The sequence below is a fragment of the Cervus elaphus genome, chromosome 2, assembly GCF_910594005.1.
Source record: "Cervus elaphus chromosome 2, mCerEla1.1, whole genome shotgun sequence".
In the NCBI taxonomy this organism is placed as follows: domain Eukaryota; kingdom Metazoa; phylum Chordata; class Mammalia; order Artiodactyla; family Cervidae; genus Cervus; species Cervus elaphus.
The window spans coordinates 47,572,748-47,598,253 of NC_057816.1; the positions used below are offsets into that span (position 1 = coordinate 47,572,748).

Consider the following 25,506-nt stretch of genomic DNA (forward strand, 5'->3'; position numbering starts at 1 on the left):
CCTATTCCCTTCCCGAGAAAAGTGGAGAAACTTTAATCAAGTCACAGACCAGAGAAGACAGGGGGCCCTGCTCAGAGCTCAGGAAACCCTGCGCACGGAAGCCACCCATCTGCGCCCTCACTCGGCGCTGGCGGGGCGCGTGGCCACGTACACGAAGACCACGATGAGCAGCACCACCACGGCCAGCGTGGGCAGCACCACCGTGGTGATCTGCCGCCGCGCCTCCTGCATGGCCTGCTTCCGCTCCTTCTTGTCCCGGGACGTCTCCTTCTTGGGCTTCCCCTTGAGCTGCCGCATCTTCCCGGGCTGCTAGGAGGGCGCGTCTGGAGCCGGTTCCGATGGGAGGGCCACGCCCCTCGGGTCAAGGCGCCGGATCTCCTGCGAGAGAACCACGGTCAAGAACCAACGGAGGGAAAGGGAAAATGAACCCAGAGTGAAAGGCAAACGCTAAACCAGGAGGAGGCTCTGCGAGTCGAGGCCCAGGGGGGAAGGACAGAAGAGGCCTAGCCATGCCTCCGGGCGGTGGGCAGCGGGGACACTAGGCACTGAGACAGGGCTTCTCAGCCCCACGGTGGCCGACCAGGCCTGGGCACACATGGACACCAGTGCTTTCATGGTATGAAGAGAGCGCCCACTGCAGCCTCCACTCAGCGGCTGGGGCACCCTTCTCCCGCCCAAGGCTCCGCGTACTCACCTCATTCTAAACCCACCATCTCCCCAGCCAGGCCCAGCGCCGGACCGCCCACAGCTCCCCCGACCTGGGGCCTGATCACAGGCCGGGCCGCCTCAGTGGGGCTGCAGAGAGCCCGGGCTCCGCCGCCTCTGCCTCTCGGTGGCTTCCCTCGCCCACCCACCCACACCTCCTGCATGCCAGGCTCTGCTCGCGGGGCTGAGGAAGGCGTGGCACCCGCGGTCTGTGCTCTGGGGGTGCACCCTGGGCTGCAGGTAGAGTGGAGAGCTGGCGCAGGCAGACGATAACGGGGGACTGGCTGAACCCAGGGCCCTGCCGCCCACTCATCCCATGTCTGTAAATATGTGCCCCAGGGAGGCGCTCCAGGGCTGCAGCGGTGCTGCCGGGGGGCCGGGGAAGGAAGGAAACCTGGGGGGTAACTCCGTGAAAGTCCCATACCGAGTTTAAAGCAACAGAAACAGGCCGCGGCCGACTTAAGTTGAGAAGGAGTTTAGGCCCTGGCCTTGGGCACAGCACAGGATCAAGGAAACAATGTGACAAGGGGCTTCCCTGGTGGCTCAGGGGTAAAGAACCCACCCGCAGTGCAGGAGACGCAGGTTCGATCCCTGGGTGGGGACGATTCCCCGGAGGAGGGCAGGGCAACCCACTCCAGTATTCTTGCCTGGGGAATCCCATGGACTGAGAAGCCTGGTGGGCTGCAGAGTCGGACACGACTGAGCACTCCGGAGCCAGCGGCCATCCCCAGAGGTCACTGACACCTCAGGTCTGGAGGCAGCCTCCGGCTGGAGCGCTGCCTGGCCGCTGCCTCTGGGGCCGGGTGGTGGGGGTGGGGGGATGGGGGCGAGGAGGGGTGAGGGACCAGACAGGCCGCTGTCACTGCTCTGGAGGATCCCCCAGGGCCCAGCTTTCCTGCGTCACCACGTGCACACGACCAGACAGGCGGAGGCCCAGCACGCCCGCAGCCCAGCCGTCCAACCTCCACAAGCCAGGCGAGCGTTTTCTGAGCACAGTGAAGGAGCAGAGGGTGAACAATGCCCATCTTAACACATGGAGAAGGAAATGGCACCCCACTCCAGTGTTCTTGCCTGGAGAATCCCAGGGACAGAGGAGCCTGGCGGGCTGCCATCTACGGGGTCACACAGAGCCGGACACGACTGAAGTCGCCCAGCAGCGGCATCGTCACCTGCCGGGCCCTGGTATGAGCCGGGCCCTTCCAGAGGCAGAGGAGCAGCGGGCGCCCGTATTCCTCCAACAGAGACTTTTGCACCACAGTACTGTGCTCTCAGTTTTCGCCCAGGGCAGCCGGGGGCCTGTCCCCATGCTGGTGAGGAAGATGACATCTACACCTAAAGGAACGTGTGAAGTGGCAGGACATGGAATGTGAGTTCCCAGCTGGGAAAGGATGCCTTTCTTTTAAGAAAGGAATAATGGCTATTTTCCAAAGCCTGATGGAAATCATATGTCTGCCTAAATGGGGCTGCCCGGAACATTTACTATTTGCTATTGGCTGGCATCATGTCATCCCGCTGCAGTAACATCAGCCCTCTTGCCCTTCGAGAAACTCTGCCTGACTGTGGATAATACAAAAAAGATACTGGGGTCTGTCTGGGATGAGAGGAATGGTAAGAGACTAGGAGCCCTCTACCACCAACAGGCCACTACTTTTTAGGACCTGACAGGTGTAGGAGCCCCTGGCTTTACAAACCCTCCTTTTACAAACCCTCCTTTTCAAATCTTTCAGAGAACTGGCAGGCCAACCTGGGTTTAAACTCAGGATGGATCACTTGCTGGTTGAAGAGTCTGGGGCTTCACAAAGCCTCAGTGTCAGAAGTTCCCAGAGGCTTAAAAAAGCCTCATTCCTGGGGACAGTGCAGGTCTGGCCAGGACTTAGAGGACAAACACAGGCTCAGTGGTGGCCTCCCTGCTCTCAGCCACCTGTGCTGTGGGCCTGAAACACGGCCCCAAGCGCGTCTTCGGCCAATGAGGGGGTGGTGGGCAGAGGGAAATGCCTCTGAGCTGACAGCCAGGGAGAAGAGAGGGCGAAGCCTGGAGAAGGGCAGCAGACAGAGGGAGTGGACAGAGCCCGAGAGTGGCGGGAGGGGACGTGGAGCTGGCACCGAGGCCAGGCCACCCAGGGGCTGCTGGACCACGGCTAGGGGTCAGGCTGCTCAGAGCAGCGTAAGGGCTGCACACGGGGAGGCGCAAGCTCTAAAAAGCTCTCCAGGCCGGTCCGTGGAGACCTGGGTACGGGGGATGGGAAGGAAGGTGCTCAGAGCTGGCCAGGGAGGGACAAGGGTGGCTCAGACCTGGTGGGGACGACCGGTGGTGATAAACACGAGGGTAAAAGTGAAAGTTGCTCAGAAGTGTCCAGCTCTTTGCAACCCCATGGACTGTAGCCCACCAGGCTCCTCTGTCCATGGAATTCTCCAGGCAAAAATACTGGAGTGGGTTGCCATTTCAGAAGTGTCCAGCTCTTTGCAACCCCATGGACTGTAGCCCACCAGGCTCCTCTGTCCATGGAATTCTCCAGGCAAAAATACTGGAGTGGGTTGCCATTCCCGTCTCCAGGGGATCTTCCCAACCCAGGGATCGAACCTGGGTCTCCTGCATTGCAGGCAGGTTCTTTACCATCTGAGCCAGCAGGGAAGCCAGTGGGCTTTAATTCAGGGGGTACAACGAACAAGACCTAATGACAGATTAGACATGGCACGAGAGGGAAAGAAAGTCATGGGGAAGACCTCGGGTTTGGAGCTTGAGCATCTGGGTGGACGGCGATCACGCTCGTGAGGTAAAGGGGAGTCACAGGAAGTGGGGCTGGATTTGAGAAAGGCCATCAGTGCTCTGCGTGCGCCTACCCACACGTGAGGAGGCCTGTCAGACATCAGCATGAAGACACTCAGCAAGTGGGGAGGACATGAGTCCAGAGCTTGGTCTGGGCTGAAGGCCTGCACTGGAAGTCACCGGCGATTGAGGACGTGAGCTCAGCAAGGACAAGGCAGATGCAGAAGAGGGCCCAGCCCAGGCATCCGACAGTTAGCACAGGGAGCATGTGTGTGTGTGTGTCTGTGGGAGCAGGGGGTTTGGGGGGCGGGGGAGCCTATGGAGAAGCGGCGCGTGAAGAAGAGAAAAGACTGTGGAGCCCTGGGGACCAAGAGTCGAGAAGAGCATGCTTCAAATGCCACCGGCACAAAGGGAAGGTGAAGCAGGAGCCTGCGGGCCTGGTGACCGGGCAGCTGCCGTGAGGAGCTTCATTTTGGGGCGGGAGGGGAGCGCCCAAGCTGGGGTTATCACAGGAGAGGCCACACACTGTCCCTGAGCAGACAGAAGCTGTGCCAGACTGTAAATGGCACACTGCCTCCTTCATTGAGAAAGTTCCGCCGTGAAAAAATGTCAGCGGAACTAAAGTGCTTGCAGTGCACAGCTGATCAACAAACGTCTCACAAACGTCTCACAAACGTCTCAGTCCTGATCACAAACGTCTCAGTCCTGTGATGACTCATGACCAGAGACTCACACCCCAGCACTCTGCCTGGTCCTTGGACAGACAGCTGGTCTGAGGCTCCGCTGGAAGCCCCTGGGGGGCCCAGAGAGAAATGCAAGTACGTATGAGGGTTCCCACAGAAGGGAGAAAACCTCAAGGCTGAAGAAAAGAGGGGGGAAATCTTCAAGAGAAAGCTGGGAGCACAAAAGGACAGCTCTGCCTCTGAGAGAAGCAAAGGCAGGAGTTGGAATCCAGCGGGAGGCAAGACAAAGAAGTTCAGGAGGGGCAGGTCTGAGCGGCCTGGCAGGGATGAGAGGCTTTCCCCTTCTCCGTGAAAGAGCGGAGGGCTTCCGGGCAAACCTAGGGAGCTGGGAGGCAGGCTCGAGGGAAGAGGAGGCAGGAATAACCCTGATGGAGACGGAGAAGTCAAGCCGAGCAGGGAAACACCAGCCCACGTGGCTGACCCCCCTGTGTCCTCTGTGCCCACGGCCCCCCTCTGGCAGGCTGAGGACCGGCTCACCCACTCTGGCCGCAGCCGCCTGGACCGCGTGGCCAGCCAGCCCAGGGATGGGTCCTCCAGGCCTGCCAGGACCTTTGAAATGTGTGGCTTTGCCTGGAAAGGAAATCGGGCCAATCCACCTCTATTTCAGAAATCTAAACCAGGAAACCTGAATGGACACTGAAGCTGGAAAATCCTGCAGAGGCAGGCACCGGGGAAGCAACCTGAGGCCACGTGCAGCAGACGGCAGAGAAGGCCGCGCTGCGGACAGAAGCTGGGGTTCAGGGGCTCCTGAGAGCTGGGGAGCAGTCTGCCCCTGTCTCTCCAGCACAGCCTGCAAGGGCCTGCTCAGTACAGGCTCCTGAGCAGACCTGTGTACACATGCTTCTGAATCTTGGGATATCTCTGAATCTCTTTGAACTGGAGTTATTTCCAGTGGGTCACTGTGGCTTCTAATGAAGGAGCCCTGGCTAAAATGATTGCTCCAGTTTTACAAACAAGGAGACCAAAATGAGGGAGTGGCAGAGTCCTAGGTCAAACCCACAGCAGTCTGACCCTGAAGCCTGACTCCTCACCATCCTTCCCCATGGACCTTCCCAGCCCATTACCCCATTACCCCATTGCGGCCACATCACTGCTCACCAGCCTCCGTTGGAAAGTCGAAGATGAAGCTCACGAGGCGCAGTCTGGCTCTTTCCCAGCAAGCAGCCCAGGCCGGATCAAGGCCACTAGCTGAGTTCTAGCTTTACAGCCCAACTGTGACTGCCCCCTGGCCACCCCACTGTCTTGAGCTCCCCTACCAAGGAAATGGAAGACTTCACAAACACTGCAGTTCCACCAATGACCCTCCCCCGCAACAGGCCCATAGCAACCGGTCAGCACTGGAACATTCCAACTGGTCCCCAGTGCATGGTTAGAAGGGAGGTGGGTAGAGAAGAGGAGGAAACATATCCTTTAGTTTTGACTCATTTTATGGGCTTTTGCTAAGATTTCCAGTCTTTTTGCTATATTTTTGTTCGGTCACTAAGACTGAAGTTGTGTTTAAGCTGTGTCTGACTCTGCAACTCCATGGACTGCAGCACAGTAGGCTTCCCTGTCCTTCACCATCTCCCAGAGTTTGCTCAAACTCATGTCCATTGAGTTGGCAATGCCATCCAACCATCTCACCCCCTTCTCCTCCTGCCCTCAGTCTTTCCCAGCATCAGGGTATTTTCCAATGAGTCAGCTCTTTGAATCAGGTGGCCAAAGTATTGGAGCTTCAGGATCAGTCCTTCCAATGAATATTCAGGGTTGATTTCCTTTATGATTGACTGGTTTGATCTTGTTGTCCAAGGGACTCTCAAGAGTCAAAAGCATCAATTCTTTGGCTTCAACCTCCTTTACAGTCCAATTTTCACATCGGTACATGACTACCAGAAAAACCATAGCCTTTTCTATATATATGTGTGTGTGTGTGTGTATACATGTGTGCATACACATGCTTATTAAAATCTTTATGTATATTCATGAACATGCCTTCCCCATGCACATAAGCACCAGGCTCAGCCTCCTGAGAAGCTCCCACATCGCGACCTTAACTCACAATGGCGAGGACTTCAGACCCCTCACAGCCCAGCCCCAGTGGGTCTCTTCAGCCTCCTCACACCTCATGAGACCCACAGCTACCAACACATCTGAGCGTGCACCCCACACACTCACACCCCACGTCCGTGTTCACACGCACGCCAGAGCTCTGTCACGCGCCCTCCCCCTGTGTAATTCTCACGCCCTTCCCCATGCACTGGCACCCTCTCTGTGCGCTCATCTGTGGTCATGCCCCACACCCAGCCTTCAGCGCTCCCTCCTCGGCACCAGCACAGCCCTCAGCTTATGCCTACTGCGGCGCTGACCAGGGGCCACCACTCAGCAGCCGGGCCCCCGATGTTGCCACAGGACCAGGCACCCCCCCCCCCCGCAGGCTGGCAGGATGCCTCCCACATAACAGGGGCTCAGACAAGCATCTCCGGATTGAACATCAAAGGTGGAAGAGTTTAATACAAGCAGTCATCTTACGCACTGACCACACAGTTACAGCAGAAAATGGCTCAGTAAAGGAGAAGAAGCTATAGCAGAAAATAACGAAGCAGCTAGCTCCCACTTGGAAATGCTCATCTCATTCTCAACACAGGGTTGGTATCCTCACTCCCACTTTTTATGAAGAAACTGAGATTCAGAAAGTATGATGATTTGCCCACATCAAAGACTAACCAACATGGTCTCAATTCCAGTGTAAATCCCATAATGTGTGTGTGTGTGTTCAGTCACTAAGTTATGTCTGACTCTTTGCGACCCCATAGACTGCAGCACACGCCAGGCTTTCCTGTCCTTCACCATCCCCAGAGTTTGCCCAAACTCATGTCCATTAAGTCGGTGATGTCATCCAACCATCTCAACCTCTATTTTCCCCTTCTCCTCCTGCCCGCAATGGTTCCCAGCATCAGGGTCTTTTCCAGTAAGTCGGCTCTTTGAATCAGGTGGCTGAAGTAGTGGAGCTTCAGCTTCAGGATCAGTCTTTCCAATCAATATTCAAGGTTGATTTCCTTTAGGGACTGAGCAGTTTGATCTCCTTGAAGTCCAAGGGACTCTCAAGAGTCTTCTCTAGGACCACAACTCGAAAAGCATTATCACTTGTTAAACACTGAATGAATGAATGGACTGAGGATTTGAACTTGGACTTAATTCCAAGTCCATGCATCCTCTCTGCATGACCCCACAGTGCCTCTCAGTCACCCCACAATTAAGAACGTCACCTATCACATCCTGAAGACTCACTTCCTGTTGCACTACTGCACTAAATCCCTCTACATGTATGTGTGCTCAGTTGCTAAGTCGTGTCCGACTTTGCGACCCCGTGGACTGCAGCCCGCCAGGCTCCTCTGTCCATGGGATTCTCCAGGCAAGAATACTGGAGCGGGTTGCCATTTCCTTCTCCAGGGGATTTTCCTTACTCAGGGACTGAACCCGGATCTCCTGCACTGCAGGGAGATTCTTTACCACTGAGCCACCTGGGAGGTCCTACTAAACCCCTCTACAAATACACAAACCTATTTCCCACTTTGCAGACAAGGGAACTGCGGCTCAGAGAAGAGCCAGGTCAGAGTGCATCTGGGCTTCTGCCCCAACTCTGTCTGCTCCAGTCCCACAGCTGCCTCCAGGCGGCCAGGCCATCCCTTGGAAGCATGTGGAGTGACGGGGCACAGGGTCAAGGGTCCACACGGGCTCCTGCCTGTCAGCTCCCAAGGGAGGCTGTGCGGGGCGGGCAGGGTGAGCAGGAGCCAGGCCATCCGTGGCCTGCCCCACTTGGCAGCAGGTAAAGCCTGTTCTCGACTCACCCTGAGTCCTGGAAGGTATCCTGCATGCCCACCACGGCTGGGCCGCTATCCCGGGTTTAAAGACACACTGCTTGCTGCTTGGACTCACCATGGGTTAGGCCACCGGAAAGGCCCCCGGGATGTCCCCGGCCATTCGAGGGGCTTTTCCCGCTAAGAGCAGCGTGTCCCGGTAACCATGTGGAGGGGCTGTGAGCTGTGGGCTACAGCCTCCCAACGCAGGCGACGGGAGGACAGAAACCAGGCCCGGGTGGCAGCCCCGGGGAGATCACTCTGCCGCCCACCTCTGTGCTGTCCACTTGTTCAAAGCCCCCAGACCTCCCGTCTCCAGAAAAGGCAGTGAGCGTGAGGTGCTTGTGAAGAAAACGCTGCACTCTTCTCCTACTTCTAAATCAGGAAAGCAAACAAACAAACAGCACAGAAGGGTGCGGGCTTCCCTGGCGGCTCCGTGGTAAAGAATCCGCCTGCAATGCAGGAGACCCCAGGTCGATCCCTGGGTCAGGAAGGCCCCCTGGAGAAGGAAATGACAGCCCACTTCAGTAACTCTTGCCTGGAGAATCCCATGGACAGAGGAGCCAAGGGTCAGATACAACTGAGCGACTAACCCACCACCACCAAGAAGGGTGTGTGTGCAGGTGGCGCGGGACCTCACCAGCTCTTCTCCTGGCTGCGTCATTGAAACGGTACAGCATCAGAAGGCCGACCTGCTCTGCGCTCCCGGCCACGAGCCCAGGGGAGCCGCCCTGAGTGCAGGGAAACGTACGCGACTCATCAGGGAGCCTGCTTCACTTTCTGTCCTCAGATGTAGCCACAAGGGGCCAGTGATGACCCCACTCCCCTCTGCCAGGGGGCCAGCAGGTCGCCGGGAGAACTGAGCAGGCTAGGAGTCCCGACACTCGCCTGCACGTGCGGCTGACATCAGTGCCTCCCGGGGTGCAGACGCTGGCGCACAGAGACAGCCCCCCAGGCTACAGCGCCCCACTGCCCACGGCCTCGGGCTGGGAGCTCGAGGGCCCACGGGAAGAGCAGACAGACAGACGCTGACAGACGCCAACCCACGCGCATGCTTCTCTCAAGAGGCTGGAAGAAGAAAATAGGTAATTGGGTGGTGGCCGGGTCCGCTACTCCTAAATAAAAATCCGGGAACACTAAAAGAACCTTGGGTGGGCTGCTGAATAACACAGACGTAAAGAGCTGGGGTTATATCGATAAGCGGGATGAGGAGCCTTCCAGCCAAGTGCTTTCTGTACAGAGTCTGTTTCCTCTGCATCTTATCTACTACTGCCCTTTTTAACAAGAAAGAGGAGCGTACAGAGCAACTTCATGTCTGCGCTTTAACTCCCATCCTGGCACTTGTAGGGTCTGGGCAAGGAACCTTTAATCTCTTAGACCTTAAATGACTGTCTCTAAAACAGGGATAAAAATTCCTAGAAATGAATGAAAATGAAAACACAACAACCCAAAACCTATGGGACACTGTAAAAGCAGTGCTAAGGGGAAGGTTCATAGCATTACAGGCCTACCTCAAGAAACAAGAAAAAAGTCAAATAGATAACCTAACTCTACACCTAAAGCAATTAGAGAAGGAAGAAATGAAGAACCCCAGGGTTAGCAGAAGGAAAGAAATCTTAAAAATCAGGGCAGAAATAAATGCAAAAGAAACTAAAGAGACCATAGCAAAAATCGACAAAGCTAAAAGCTGGTTTTTTGAAAAAATAAACAAAATTGACAAACCATTAGCAAGACTCATTAAGAAACAAAGGGAGAAAAACCAAATTAACAAAATTAGAAACGAAAATGGAGAGATCACAACAGAAAACACTGAAATACAAAGGATCATAAGAGACTACTACCAGCAGCTCTATGCCAATAAAATGGACAACTTGGAAGAAATGGACAAGTTCTTAGAAAAGTATAACTTTCCAAAACTGAACCAGGAAGAAGTAGAAGATCTTAACAGACCCATCACAAGCACGGAAATCGAAACTGTAATCAGAAATCTTCCAGCAGACAAAAGCCCAGGACCAGATGGCTTGACAGCTGAATTCTACCAAAGATTTAGAGAAGAGCTAACACCTATCTTACTCAAACTCTTCCAGAAAATTGCAGAAGAAGGTAAACTTCCAAACTCATTCTATGAGGCCACCATCACCCTAATTCCAAAACCAGACAAAGATGCCACAAAAAAAAGAAAACTACAGGCCAATATCACTGATGAACATAGATGCAAAAATTCTTAACAAAATTCTAGCAAACAGAATCCAACAACATATTAAAAAGATCATACATCATGACCAAGTGGGCTTTATCCCAGGAATGCAAGGATTCTTTAATATCCGCAAATCAATCAATGTAATACACCACATTAACAAATTGAAAGATAAAAACCATATGATTATCTCAAATGATGCAGAAAAAGCCTTTGACAAAATCCAACATCCATTTATGATTAAAACTCTTCAAAAAGCAGGAATAGAAGGAACATACCTCAACATAATAAAAGCTATATATGAAAAACCCACAGCAAGCATTACCCTCAATGGTGAAAACTTGAAAGCATTTCCCCTAAAATCAGGAACAAGACAAGGGTGCCCACTCTCACCACTACTATTCAACATAGTTTTGGAAGTGTTGGTGACAGCAACCAGAGCAGAAAAAGAAATAAAAGGAATCAAGAAAGGAAAAGAAGAAGTGAAACTCTCTGTTTGCAGATGACATGATCCTCTACATAGAAAACCCTAAAGACTCTACCAGAAAATTACTAGAGCTAATCAATGAATATAGTAAAGTTGCAGGATATAAAATTAACACACAGAAATCCCTTGCATTCCTATACACGAACAATGAGAAAACAGAAAGAGAAATTAAGGAAACAATACCATTCACCATTGCAACAAAAAGAATAAATACTTAGGAGTATATCTTCCTAAAGAAACAAAAGACCTATACATAGAAAACTATAAAACACTGATGAAAGAAATCAAAGAGGACACAAACAGATGGAGAAATATACCATGTTCATGGATTGGAAGAATCAATATTGTCAAAATGGCTATACTACTCAAAGCAATTGATACATTCAATGCAATCCCTATCAAGCTACCAACGGTATTCTTCACAGAACTAGACCAAAGAATTTCACAATTTGTATGGAAATACAAAAAACCTCGAATAGCCAAAGTAATCTTGAGAAAGAAGAATGGAACTGGAGGAATCAACCTGCCTGACTTCAGACTCTACTACAAAGCCACAGTCATCAAGACAGTATGGTACTGGCACAAAGACAGAAATAGAGATCAATGGAACAGAATAGAAAGCCCAGAGATGAATCCACAAACCTATGGACACCTTATCTTCGACAAAGGAGGCAAGAATGTACAATGGAAAAAAGACAACCTCTTTAACAAGTGGTGCTGGGAAAGCTGGTCAACCACTTGTAAAAGAATGAAACTAGAACACTTTCTAACACCATACACAAAAATAAACTCAAAATGGATAAAAGATCTAAATGTAAGACCAGAAACTATAAAACTCCTAGAGGAGAACATAGGCAAAACACTCTCAGACATAAATCACAGCAGGATCGTCTATGACCCACATCCCAGAATATTAGAAACAAAAGCAAAAATAAACAAATGGGACCTAATGAAACTTAAAAGCTTTTGCAAAACAAGGAAACTATAAGCAAGGTGAAAAGACAGCCTTCAGATTGGGAGAAAATAATAGAAAACGAAGCAAGAGACAATGGATTAATCTCAAAAATATACAAGCAACTCCTGCACCTCAATTCCAGAAAAATAAATGACCCAATCAAAAAATGGGCCAAAGAACTAAACAGACATTTCTCCAAAGAAGACATACAGATGGCTAACAAACACATGAAAAGATGCTCAGCCTCACTCATTATCAGAGAAATGCAAATCAAAACCACAATGAGGTACCATTACACGCCAGTCAGGATGGCTGCTATCCAAAAGTCTCCAAGCAATAAATGCTGGAGAGGGTGTGGAGAAAAGGGAACCCTCTTACACTGTTGGTAGGAATGCAAACTAGTACAGCTGTTATGGAAAACAGTGTGGAGATTTCTTAAAAAACTGGAAATAGAACTGCCATATGACCCAGCAATCCCACTTCTGGGCATACACACCAAGGAAACCAGATCTGAAAGAGACACGTGCACCCCAATGTTCATTGCAGCACTGTTTATAATAGCCAGGACATGGAAGCAACCTAGATGCCCATCAGCAGATGAATGGATAAGGAAGCTGTGGTACATATACACCATGGAATATTACTCAGCCGTTAAAAAGAATTCATTTGAATCAGTTCTAATGAGATGGATGAAACTGGAGCCCATTATACAGAGTGAAGTAAGCCTGAAAGATAAAGACCATTACAGTATACTAACACATATATATGTAATTTAGAAAGATGGTAACAATAACCCTATACGCAAAACAGAAAGAGAGACACAGATGTACAGAACAGACTTTTGGACTCTGTGGGAGAAGGCGAGGGTGGGATGTTTCAAGAGAACAGCATCGAAACATGTATATTATCTAGGGTGAAACAGATCACCAGCCCAGGTGGGATGCATGAGACAAGTGCTCGGGCCTGGTGCACTGGGAAGACCCAGAGGGAGCGGGTAGAGAGGGAGGTGGGAGGGAGGATTGGGATGGGGAATACATGTAAATCCATGGCCGATTTATGTCAATGTATGACAAAAACCACTACAATATAAAAAAAAAAAAATTCCTAGCATTCAAATATTTTTTGAGCATCTATATCAGGAGACATGGTGGGTAGTTACAGGAACATGGGGGATGGGCAACCCACAAATGAATAGACTATGTGTCAGATGATGCTACATGCTTTAGAGAAAATAAAAATGAGGGAAACAGAGGCTGCAAATTTAGAGAAATCAATCAAAGAAGCTTCCTGAGAAAGTGACACTGGACCAGAGACTCCAGGAGGCGAGAAAGTGACCAAGGCAAGACTGGAGTCCCCGGGGGCTCTGCCTATGTTGAGAAGAGCAATGCTGGACCGCTGGCTGTGGGGGGCCAGGGCCGAGGCCAGGAAAGGGATGCAGATGCCAGTGAATCACTCAGGAGGGACTTGGTGGCTTGGTCCCGTTAGGGGCAGGTGTCGTGAAAAGCAGCCGGGCACTGAGAGCTTTCTGAAGGGAATGCCAACACGACTTACAGCAGACTGGTAATGGAGTGTGAAACAATACAACGACTCAAGGTTCTGTGGCCCAAGCAAGTACAGAATGCAGGCACCACACAGGGGCAGGGGAAAGATGGGGGGTCATGAGGCAGGCAAAGCGACGGATGCCCAGCCGCTGATGGTCTCACCACTGAGCCCCGACGGCCCACTGCCCTCCTTCGAAAACAAGTCAGAGTTAAATTTATAGTGATCGGCAATGTCAAGCACAGCAATTTGTTTTAACTAGTTGACCTAAAGCAAACTCAACCGCGCAAAGGGCAAAGGAGACGACTAAGCAGAAGCAAAGGAATGTGAAAGTCTTGTAAGAGTGTCCAAAACAGTAACTTTTGAAATTGTTAAGATGCCCAGAGAGAAATACAATTAACAGCAGCACACACCACACAAATTAAAACCAAAGTTTTACGGATGATATTGGACACGACTTAGTGACTAAACACCAATGCAAGCTTATTATGGGCAGCATGCTCTGATATTTCATATTTTGTTCCATTAGGGAAAATGCCACTTCAATCCATGGAAAATGACTTGCAGTAAAAAAAAAAAAAAAAAAAAAAAAAACACTGGATGGAGACCAGGAAGGGCTGGTAAATGTTTCAATCTCATTCCCAGAAGAAGTCACAGAAACAGCCTGACAGCCTTTTGCACCTTGATGAATAACACGCTCTTAGGAGAATGAAATGGAGGAAACACATATGAAGTTACAAGCTCTTCTAGGTATTGTCAATCCTTAAGTGGCAATTCTTGATTCAGACCTGCAGGTTCCCTGAACCTCATCTGCTATTCAATTAGGTACTTTTAGATAGTAGGTACTGAAAGTAAGCATCACTAATTTATCACTTTGGTAATGAGAGCTCAACTCTGTGACAGGTGAAAACTCAGACAAGGTTGCAGGAAAATTCTGAAGATAATCATACCAGCCAATTACATGCACTGCCCTGGATGTCTATTTTTTTAAGGCAATGTTTCTCTAACTTTTCCATCTCAAACATGGCAGAGAGGAGTGGAGAATCATTCCTGGAGGCAAAGCCAACACAGAACTAAAATTTCTCCTCTTTTGTTTTAAAATGTCAAGCAATCATATATGACATCAGCCATTGCTGTTCACTTGGGACTTGCATGGCACTGTGCTAAAGCGGCTCTCAGTGTCCCAGGCTCTCACCTTACAGGCAAGGAATGTTTTTGTTTCTTTTTTAATTTGGCTGTGCCGGGTCTTAGTTGTGGCATACGGGTTCTTCGATCTTTGATGTGGCATGCAGGATGCTTAGTTGCGGCATGTGAACTTAGCTGTAGCATGTGAACTCTTAGTTGGGATGTGTAGGATCTAATTTCTGGACCAGGGATCAAATCTGGATCATTGGGAACCTGAGCATTGGGAGCTCAGTCATAGCCACTGGACCGCCAGGGATGTCCTGAGAAATGAGGTCTTGAGAGTCAATGTAACTTGCCCAGGACCATGAAGCAAGGAAGTGGTGGGACAGATTCAAATGCACCCAGTCCAGCTTCAGAACCCCACTGTAACCACTAAGCTATTTGAATTCTCCTCCAACAAAGAGCCATATTTGTTTTCAGTTCAGTTCAGTTGCTCAGTCATGCCCAACTCTTTGCAACCCCACAGACTGCAGCAGGCCAAGCTTTCCCGTCCACCACCAACTCCAGGAGCGTGCTCAAACTCATGTCCATTGAATCGGTGATGTCATTCAACCATCTCATCCTCTCGTCCCCTTCTCCTCCCACCTTCAATCTTTCCCAGCATCAGGGTCTTTTCCAAGGAGTCCATTCTTTTCATCAAGTGGCCAAAGTACTGGAGCTTCAGCTTCAGAATCAGTCCCTCCAATGAATATCCAGGACTCGTTTTCTTTAGGATGGACTGATTTGATCTCCTTGCAGTCCAAGGGACTCTCAAGAGTCTTCTCCAACACCACAGTTCAAGAGCATCAATTCTTCAGTGCTCAGCATTTTTGCAGTCCAACTCTCACATCCATACATGACTACTGGAAAAACCAGAGCTTTGACTGGACCAACCTTTGTCTGCAAGGTAATGTCTCTGATTTTTAATATGCTGTCTAGGTTGATCATAGTTTCTCTACCAAGGAGCAAGAATCTTTTAATTTCATGGCTGCAGTCACCATCTGCAGTGATTTTGGAGCCCACAAAAATAAAGTCTGTCACTGGTTCCATTGTTTCCCCATCTATTTGCCATGAAGTGATGGGACCAGATGCCATGATCTTAGTTATCTGAATGTTGAGTTTTAAGCCAACTTTTTCACTCTCCTCTTTCACTTTCATCAAGAGGCTCTTTAGTTCTTCGCTTTCTGCCATAAGGGCAGGGTCATCTGCATATCTGAGGTTATTGATATTTCTCCCAGCAGTCTTGATTCCAGCTTGTGCTTCATCCAGCCAGATATTTCACATGATGTACTCTGCATATAACTTAAATAAGCAGGGTGACAATAAACAGCCTTGACATACTCCTTTACCGATATGGAACCAGTCAATTGTTGCATGTCCAGTTCTAACTGTTGCTTCTTGACCTGCATACAGATTTCTCAGGAGGCAGGTAAGGTGGTCTGGTATTCCCATCACTTCAAGAATTTTCTACAGTTTGTTGTGATCCACATAGTCAAAGACTTTGGCATAGTCAATAAAGCAGATTTTTTTTGGAACTCTCTTGCTTTTTCTATAATCCAATGGATGTTGGCAATTTGAACTCTGATTCCTCTGCTTGACCATCTGGAAATTCATTGTTCACATACTACTGAAGCCTGGCTTAGAGGATTTTGAGCATTACTTTGCTAGCGTGTGAGATGAGTGCAACTGTGTGGTAGTTTGAGCATTCTTTGGCATTGCCATTCTTTGGGATTGGAATGAAAACTGACCTGTAACAGTCCTGTAGCCACTGCTGAGTTTTCCAAATTTGCTGACATGTTGAGTGCAGCACTTTCACAGCATCATCTTTTAGGATTTGAAATAGGTCAACTGGAATTCCACACTGCCACTAGCTTTGTTTGTAATGATGCTTTCTAAGGCCCACTTGACTTCACATTCCAGGATGTCTGGCTCTAGGTGAGTGATCATACCATCATGATTATTTGGGTCATGAAGATCTTTTTTGGATTGTTCTTTTGTGTATTCTTGCCACCTCTTCTTAATATCTTCTGCTTCTGTTAGGTCCATACCATTTCTGTCCTTTATTGTACCCATCTTTGCATGAAATGTTCCCTTGGTATCACTAATTTTCTTGAAGCAATCTCTAGTCTTTCCCATTCTATTGCTTTCCTCTATTTCTTTGCATTGATCACTAAGGAAGGCTTTCTTATCTCTCCTTGCTATTCTTTCGAACTCTGCATTCAGATGGGTATATCTTTCCTTTTCTCCTTTGCTTTTCTCTTCTCTTCTTTTCACAGCTATTTGTAAGGCCTCCTCAGTCAACCATTTTGCCTTTTTGCATTACTTTCTCTTGGGGATAGTCTTGATCTCTGATTCCTGTACAATGTCACGAACCTCCGTCCATAGTTCTTCAGGCATTCTATCTATCAGATCTAATCCCTTGAATCTGTTTGTCACTTCCACTGTATAATCGTAAGGGATTTGATTTAGGTCATAGCTGAATGGTCTAATGGTTTTCCCTACTTTCTTCAATTTGAGTCTGAATTTGGCAATAAGGAGTTCATGATCTGAGCCACAGTTGGCTCCCAGTCTTGTTTTTGCTGACTGTATAGAGCTTCTCCATCTTTGGCTGCAAAGAATATAATCAATCTGATTTCAATGTTGACCATCTGGTGATGTCCATGTGTAGTCTTCTCTTGTATTGTTGGAAGAGGGTGTTGGCTATGACCAGTATGTTCTTTTGGCAAAACTGTTAGCCTTTGCCCTGCTTCATTTTGTACTCTAAGGCCAAATTTGCTTGTTATTCCAGATATCTGTTGACTTTCTACTTTTGCATTCCAGTCCCCTATAATGAAAAGGACATCTTTTTTGGGTGTGAGTTCTAGAAGGTCTTGTAGGTCTTCATAGAACCGTTCAACTTCAGCTTCTTCAGCGTTACTGGTTGGGGCATAGACTTGGATTACTGTAATACTGAATGGTTTGCCTTGGAAACAAACAGAGATCATTCTCTTGTTTTTGAGATTGCATCCAAGTACTGCATTTCGGACTCCTGTTAACTATGAGGGCAACTCCATTTCTTCTAAGGGATTCTTGCCCACAGTAGTAGATATAATGGTCATCTGAGTTAAATTCACCCATTCCAGTCAATTTTAGTTCACTGATTCCTAAAATGTCGATGTTCACTCGTCATCTCCTGTTTGACCACTTCAAATTTACCTTTATTCATGGACCTAACATTCCAGGTTCCTATGCAATATTGCTCTTTACAGCATCAGAATTTACATCCATCACCAGTCACATCAACTGGTTGTTGTTTTTGCTTTGGCTCCATCTCTTCATTCTTTCTGGAGTTATTTCTCCACTGATCTGCAGTAGCATATTGGGCACCTCCTGACCTGGGGAGCTCATCTTTCAGTGTCATATCTTTTTGTCTTTTCATACTGTTCTTGGGGTTCACAAGGCAGGAGTGCTGAAATGGTTTTCCATTCCCTTCTCCAGTGGACCATGTTTTGACAGAACTCTCCACCATGACCTGTCTTGGGTGGCCCTACACAGCATGGCTCATGGTTTCATTGAATTAGACAAGGCTGCAGTCCATGTGATCAGTTTGATTAGTTTTCTGTGATTGTGGTTTTCATTCTGCCTGCCCTCTGATGGATAAGAATAAGAGGCTTATGGAAGCTTCCTGATGGGAGAGACTGACTGGGGAAAACCGGGTCTTGTTCTGATAGGTGGAGCCATGCTCAGTAAATCTTTAATCCAATTTTCTGCTGATGGATGGGGCTGTGTTCCTTCCCTGTTGTTTGACCCGAGGCCAAACTGTGGTGGAGAAAATGAAGATAACGATCTACTTCAAAAGGTCCTGTACATGCACTGCTGCACTCAGCGCCCCCGACCCTGCACCGGGCCACCGCCGGCCCACGCCTCCACCAGAGACTGCTGGACACTCACGGGCAAGTCTGGCTCAGTCTCTCGTGGGGTCACTGCCCCGTTCTCCTGGGTCCTGGTGCGCACAAGGTTCTGTGTGTGCCCGCCACGAGTCTGCTTCCCCAGGCCTGTGTACGTTCAGGCTGCTCTGTGGTGGGGTTAATGGTGACCTCCTCCTGAGGGCTTATGCCACAGGCTGTGTGACCCAGTTCTGCTGCACCCAGAGCCCCCGCGGCAGGCCACTGCTGACCCGCACCTCCACAGGAGACATGCACACACGGTTCTGGCTCAGTCTCTGTGGGTCTCTGGGTCCTGGTGCACAAGGTTCTGTTTGTGCCCGCCACGAGTCTGCTTCCCCAGTCCTGAGCAATATTCTTAAACGTTGTTTCCCCCAAACCTTTGGGTAAAACAGGACCCACACTCAACCCAAGGCTCTGCCCACACGCTGGGAAGCACCTTGGGCGTGTGGAACCCTAAGTCTGCCAGAACTCCTCTGGCTTCCTCACACTCTGTGGCCAGGCGTGGGCTAATAGCCCTTCTCTCCTAGACACGGGACACCATCCTCATGTTCTCTTAGGCATGAACTTCATTAACAACCAATGTATCACAAGCGCTAGTTTTTTGTGGCATCTTTAAAATAAAAAATGCATCTCTATGCTAAATTATGGCAAGTTAATTACAGCACCTGGCTGATGGCAGACATCCTGAGAGAGAGTGAGGCACTGACTGAAACATCAGATGCAAAGAGCAACGGCAACCACATGCACCGAGACTGCAGGCCTGGGCCCTTCTCAAGCGCAGACACTGGGGCTGGCCCCAGAGGGCCAGCCTCACAGAGACGGGCAAGCTCTCTGGACCACTCATCTTTTCAGCAGACACTCGCTGGGCACCTAAGTGCTGGGGACTAGCCAGTGACACACACAGTCACTCACTCACCAGGTCATTCCATCAAGCACTTAGCAGGCACCTACTGCAAGCCAGGCCCTGCTCGTCTGCACATACAGACAGATGAACTGACCGGTCCATCTCGTCAGTCACTGATTCACCTGGATGCGTGAGGCACTGTCCTGGCAGTGGAGATGGAATCACGAACAACACAAAGTTCCAGCTCTGATGGAACACACATTCCAGGAAAGGCAGATGGACAAGAGACAAATCAATACATAGCGTGTCAAGGAGTGAAGTGCTGTGAAGAGAGACAAAGCAGCGTAAGGTGACAGCAGAGGGCACGCTGTAACACCAACAGCCTTACAGGGCCTGCATCTGATTAGACCACAGAAGGCACACTGTAACACCAACAGCCTTACAGGGCCTGAACCTGATTAGACCGCAGGAGGCACGCTGTAACACCAACAGCCTTACAGGGCCTGAACCTGATTAGACTGCAGAGGGCACGCTATAACACCAACAGCCTTACAGGGCCTGAACCTGATTAGACCGCAGAGGGCACACTGTAAAACCAACAGCCTTACAGGGGCCTGCATCTGATTAGACCGCAGAGGGCATGCTGTAAAACCAACAGCCTTACAGGGCCTGAACCTGATTAGACCGCAGAGGGCATGCTGTAAAAACCAACAGCCTTACAGGGCCTGAACCTGATTAGACTGCAGAGGGCACGCTGTAACACCAACAGTCTTAGAGGGGCCTGCATCTGATTAGACCACAGAGGGCACGCTGTAAAACCAACAGCCTTACAGGGGCCTGAACCTGATTAGACCGCAGAGGGCATGCTGTAACACCAACAGCCTTACAGGGGCCTGCATCTGAGTAGACCGCAGAGGGCACGCTGTAACACCAACAGCCTTAAAGGGCCTGAACCTGATTAGACTGCAGAGGGCACGCTGTAACACCAACAGCCTTACAGGGGCCTGCATCTGAGTAGACCGCAGAGGGCACGCTGTAACACCAACAGCCTTACAGGGCCTGAACCTGATTAGACTGCAGAGGGCACGCTGTAAAACCAACAGCCTTACAGGGGCCTGCATCTGATTAGACCGCAGAGGGCACACTGTAACACCAACAGCCTTACAGGGCCTGAACCTGATTAGACTGCAGAGGGCACGCTGTAAAACCAACAGCCTTACAGGGGCCTGCATCTGAGTAGACCGCAGAGGGCACGCTGTAACACCAACAGCCTTACAGGGCCTGAACCTGATTAGACTGCAGAGGGCACGCTGTAACACCAACAGCCTTACAGGGCCTGAACCTGATTAGACTGCAGAGGGCACGCTGTAACACCAACAGCCTTACAGGGCCTGAACCTGATTAGACCACAGAGGGCACGCTGTAACACCAACAGCCTTACACAGCCTGAACCTGATTAGACAGCAGAGGCCTCCAGGAGAGGCGGGAGTGAGGCTTGAGCGGAACCAGGGAAGGAGGGCCTGAACAGACGGCACCTTTGCAGCACCACAGTGAGGGCCCACAGGCGCCTGATGGCCGGTGAGTGAAGGAGGAGCAGAGAAGGCGAGAAGATCACACCAAAGCGGACCCTACAGACCCACAGCGAGGTCTCAAAGCCCGTTGTTTGTGCTTCACCACAAGCCTTGACCGCTGACGAAGTCCAAATATCCTGCAAAAGGCGTCAGCACGCCAGGCTGCTGTGCAGAGCCTCCCCAGCGCAGCACTGCCTGGTCCCCCGTGAGGCATCCAGCAGCCGCACCCCTGGCCCCTGCACGTGGCGACACCAAGAGCCCACATGCCCTCATGCCCACGGCTTCTCACCTCGGCCGGCTTTGCTCACACACAGATGAGAAAGCCTGTCTGAGCCCCTTAGTCAAAATCAGGTGCCCTTTTGCCTACGTCTACACCTTTAAAACAGCCCGTCTTTGCTCCACTCTTCTTTCTTTTTAAAGAGTTCATCATTTTTGTCCACCTCCCCCACCAGAAGAAGTTCAGTAAGCATTTACTGAATGGTCTAAACCTGTTCCTCTTACTAATGTCACCCAAGGCAGAAGTTTGGGGGTTTTTTGGATGCCTCCCCTTCCCCCAATTCCTTGTATCAAATTATCCCCCAAGACCTGTGTTAAGGAAATTAAAATAGAGGAAGTCTTGTTCAGGCTTCAAAGCAGGAGAGCAGGCCTCTGACCTGCCTGGACACTGCCCAGATTCCCTGCCTGCCTGTAAACACAGCAAGTCAGGCAACACTTCAGATAAGAAAGGGAGTGGGTCTTGGAATTTTTGAGTCCCTGGAGGTCTGGCCAGTCCCCCCAGGGTCTAACGAAATCCTATGACTCACAAACTGAAATGAACATCGTAAAATGGTTACAGTGTAAAACCAGACCTGCATTTTTGCATGCAAACTGATGACAATACCAGTTTGCGGCCTGGAATTACAAGCAGGAGCCCACAAAACTACAATTTGAAACATCACCCATGGATGACACACCACCTGGGAACCCTGTCCCAGTTGGGACCCCAGATTGCTGTTAATGAGGGCTTTCCAGCACTGCTGAAGTCTGGATGTAGGTGGGCCCAATTTGGTGATGTTTACACTGCTATTTCTATTGTTTCTATTTCTTTTCTTTTAATGAATGCATATTGGAATTAAGTCAAATAATCGTCTACAAAAAACGGAAATTGTTTATATATTTAACAAGTGGTTTCTTTTGTTAATGAATCCTTTGAACCCAAAAGGAAAGTAAAACTTTTGGCAAAACAGACCTACTAACCCCTTTTCCTAAACATCTCTCAATACATTCTCCTGCTCCATTCCTTGTCTGGTTCATGCAGATTTTTGCAACAGCCTAACCTGTGTTTCCCTGCCTTGCCTTGCTGCTTTCTCAAGCCCTAAGTAGTACATTACTAAATCTCTCTAAAATCACTGCCCATGGATGGGTGTGGACCCACTCCACACACTTTCCCCTTCTGAGCAAAACATATGCAGTAGTAGTTGTGAAGAATCACTGTAGAAGCAAATGCAGGAGATGTACACATTTAAGGTATGGATGACTCATTCCCTGGTGGCTCAGACAGTAAAGAATCTGCCTGCAAGGCACATGACCCAGTTTGATCCCTTGGTTGGGAAGATCTCCTGGAGAAGGGAATGGCTATCCACTCCAGTATTCTTGCCTTGAGAATTCCATAGACAGAGGAGCCCGGCAGGCTACAGGGCATGGAATCGCAAAAAGTTGGACAGGGCTGAGCAACTAACACTTTCAGTTTTTCACATGGATGACTCGTTTAAGTTGCATACATGTTTTAAAGTCTATGGCATCACTGACTCAACGGGCATGAGTTTGTGTAAACTCCAGGAGTTGGTGATGGACAGGGAGGCCTGGCGTGCTACAGTCCATGGGGTCGCAAAGAGTCAGACACGATTGAGCAACTGAACTGAACTGAACTGTTGGAAAGTCATAAGCCAAAACACATTCCTGGTGTAAATGGGCACCACTTCACACTTTAAGGTAAACAATCAACCAACTAATAATGAGAAAGCCAAGCTATCAGGGATTGATAATTAAACAAGTAGATTCCTAGCAATTAAAAACTGTCACAGATTCAAGATGCTGGTAATAGTATATTCTATTACAGTGCTGTAACATCTACAGGAAATTCTATGGCCTGTGTAAGTCCATGCTCTATGGGAACCTGAAACCCATGACTGCTCACATGGTGAGGAACTAGACTCCAACTGAAGGACAAGACAGACTCATCTAGAAACTCCAGCAGGCAGGACAGTCATCCCTCAGGATCTGCAGGGGGTTGGTTCCAGGACCCCCGTCTTCAATGTGCACCCAAGTCCCTGGTGTAAGATGGCACAGTATTTGCATGTAAACTATGGCACAGCCTCCCATATACTTTAAATCATCTCCAGATTCCTTGTAATACCTAACATAATGTAAATGATATGTAATTAGTTGCTATATATGGCAACTTCAACTTTTGCTTTTTGGAACTTTCTGGAATTTTTCTTTTTCTCAAATATTTTCCATCCAAGGCTGATTAGAGCCACCAATGGGGAACTCAAGGACACGGAGGTCAGACCACAACTTAACATCAATCACGTTTTGGCAGCTTTTAATGACATCCTTGTGATCACAAGTAGATAGCCTGCAGTCACACCTTCAACTTGAACGTCCGTGGAATTTTGAGACCCACACACTTAGGAACCACTGAAAGAAACTGCGTGTCTGAATCAGATCACTGCCATCCAGGAGAAGCCTTGTAAGTAGAGACCCAGACTATAGAATCCCTACTGTAAAATCAAACCTCCAGGATCTCCCTTGTGTAAAGTCCCATGGGGGCATTCTACAGAATGACCTAACCCCTGCCCAGTCCATGCCTCTAACTACAGTGGCTATGCAGCCTCCTTGAGCCCTCTGGGTGTGCCACCCCCTTCTGACCTCCCAGGCCTCCACTTATGCAGTTATCTGAAATGCCCTCATACACCTCTTTTCTCCCAGCCACCCTTCCACTTGGCAAATTCCTCCTTCAATACCCATCTCAAGGGTCACACACTCCTGAAAGCATTTCACGACTTCCTGGTCCCTGACGAGAGTGAGGGGCTCATCTGTGTGCACAACACATCTGTGCATCTCTCCCACAACATCTGGGGACAAACTGCACCCCAGCACTCACCACACTGCACAGAGAGCCCTCGTCTGCTATTCCCATTATGTTATAATATTTGCTTGCAGGTCATCACAGCGATTCATCCAACTGGTACTAGAAAAAATTCCAAACTCAAGGCCACAGAAAAGTTGCCTTAACTTGAAGCCAAAGTGCACCAAAAATAAAGCTGGAATTTCAGTATTCCCATTACCTTGATTGAAAGGCTCGAGGAGAATGGAGAGTGTCACTGGACTCAGACAGAACCCACTTTTCACGGGCTGTTTGTGTGTGCATGGCTACACACACACACACACACACACACACACACACACACACACACAAGCAAAGTTCAAGGTAAAAGGGAAAAAAGCAGGAAGGCATCATAATAGGAGAAATGTGTATAAAAAGAAAAGCTGTGTACTGGTATTTTGTCTGTCTCTTTTTTCCCTTATAAAATGTCAGTCTTTTCTTCTACTGGCCTGGAACCAAGTTTCATTCATGATTTCCTAAGCTAAAACGTTGTGCACATTTTTATGTCAAAATACTTAGGGGAGGGGCACTTAGAGACTAGCAGTATTAGGTTTTAGAATTTTTGTTAACTACATATTGATTATTTACTCATCAAGGCTTCAGATGAAACGGTGGCCCACCTCTGTGTTCTAAGCATTGGTGGGTTGATACTCTGGGTCGTGAGGAACAAAGCGGCCCACCTCTGTTCTAAGCATCGATAGGTTGGTACTCTGGAGTTTGAGGAACAAAGTAGTCCCTGCACCATTTCCCAGAGCCCTGTACCCACCCTAAGTGTATCTTTTATTGCATTAGGAAAATCAGAGTCGCTGCGATCTGCCCAGGAAGTCAAAAGTGAAACGGCAAAGCATCTCACGACCTACTTCAATGAGAGGGCAACAATGCTGTGGGATCTCTAGCTGGGCCCGGGGCCCAGACTTCACAGTCCCCTCCATGGGCCCTGCTGGGTGCATGGGTTCCATCCCAGTGCAGGAGGAGGTCACAGAAGCTTTCAGAAAGAAGTGAATGATGAGACAAGCATTGTTAAAGATCCCCTGCCTCCAACATGGTGAGCAAAATGGAGGAAAAGCAGAAGCAGTGCAACCAGTTCAAGGGACTTTGTAGTGACCCAGGCAAACAATGTCACCAGACCTGGGAGACACATGAGGAAAGGTGGCAGAAGCACCACTAGGACTTGACAATTTGGAGGAAGAGAAAGGTAAGGGATAACAGATGACTCCCCAGTTTCTGGGCAGAAAAAGTGAACTAACAGTTGTGTTCCTTAATGAGATGGGGGGAAGGGAAGGCTAGAATGGGGCTGTGGTAGAAGGAGACCAAGAGTTAAAATTGGGACCCATTAAGCTTGAGGGCCCCATGAGACAGCCCAGTTCACTAACTCCTATCAAAGATATAAACAGAGGCGAGAACAAGACAGTGGAGGAGTAGGTGACGTGGAGTACATCTCTCTCCATGGATACATCAGGAACACACCTTCAGACACAGAAGTGCATGCAGAACACCAGCTGAGACAGGCAGGAGGACGTGACCAGTGGAAAAGACTGTATAGAACCACACAAAACTCTGGGGACGAAGGAACTAGGGGGAGAAACCAGGAGTGTTAGTAGGACTGGACCTGCCCTCAGTGGGT

General features: G+C 49.3%; 1 protein-coding gene and 1 non-coding gene across 2 annotated transcripts in view; both read right to left on the minus strand.

The window, feature by feature from the left end:
- Window positions 1-307: 307 nt before the first annotated feature.
- The window catches only part of LOC122706538 (translation initiation factor IF-2-like), an 84,562-nt gene continuing 59,363 nt past the window's right edge, over window positions 308-25,506 (minus strand). The window contains exon 6 of the mRNA XM_043921790.1: window positions 308-378. The gene's annotated coding sequence lies outside the window, so the exon portion shown is untranslated. The remainder of the gene's footprint in view (window positions 379-25,506) is intronic.
- Window positions 3,266-3,337, minus strand: TRNAC-GCA. Its single transcript has one exon. It is a non-coding gene; the product is annotated as a tRNA-Cys (tRNA).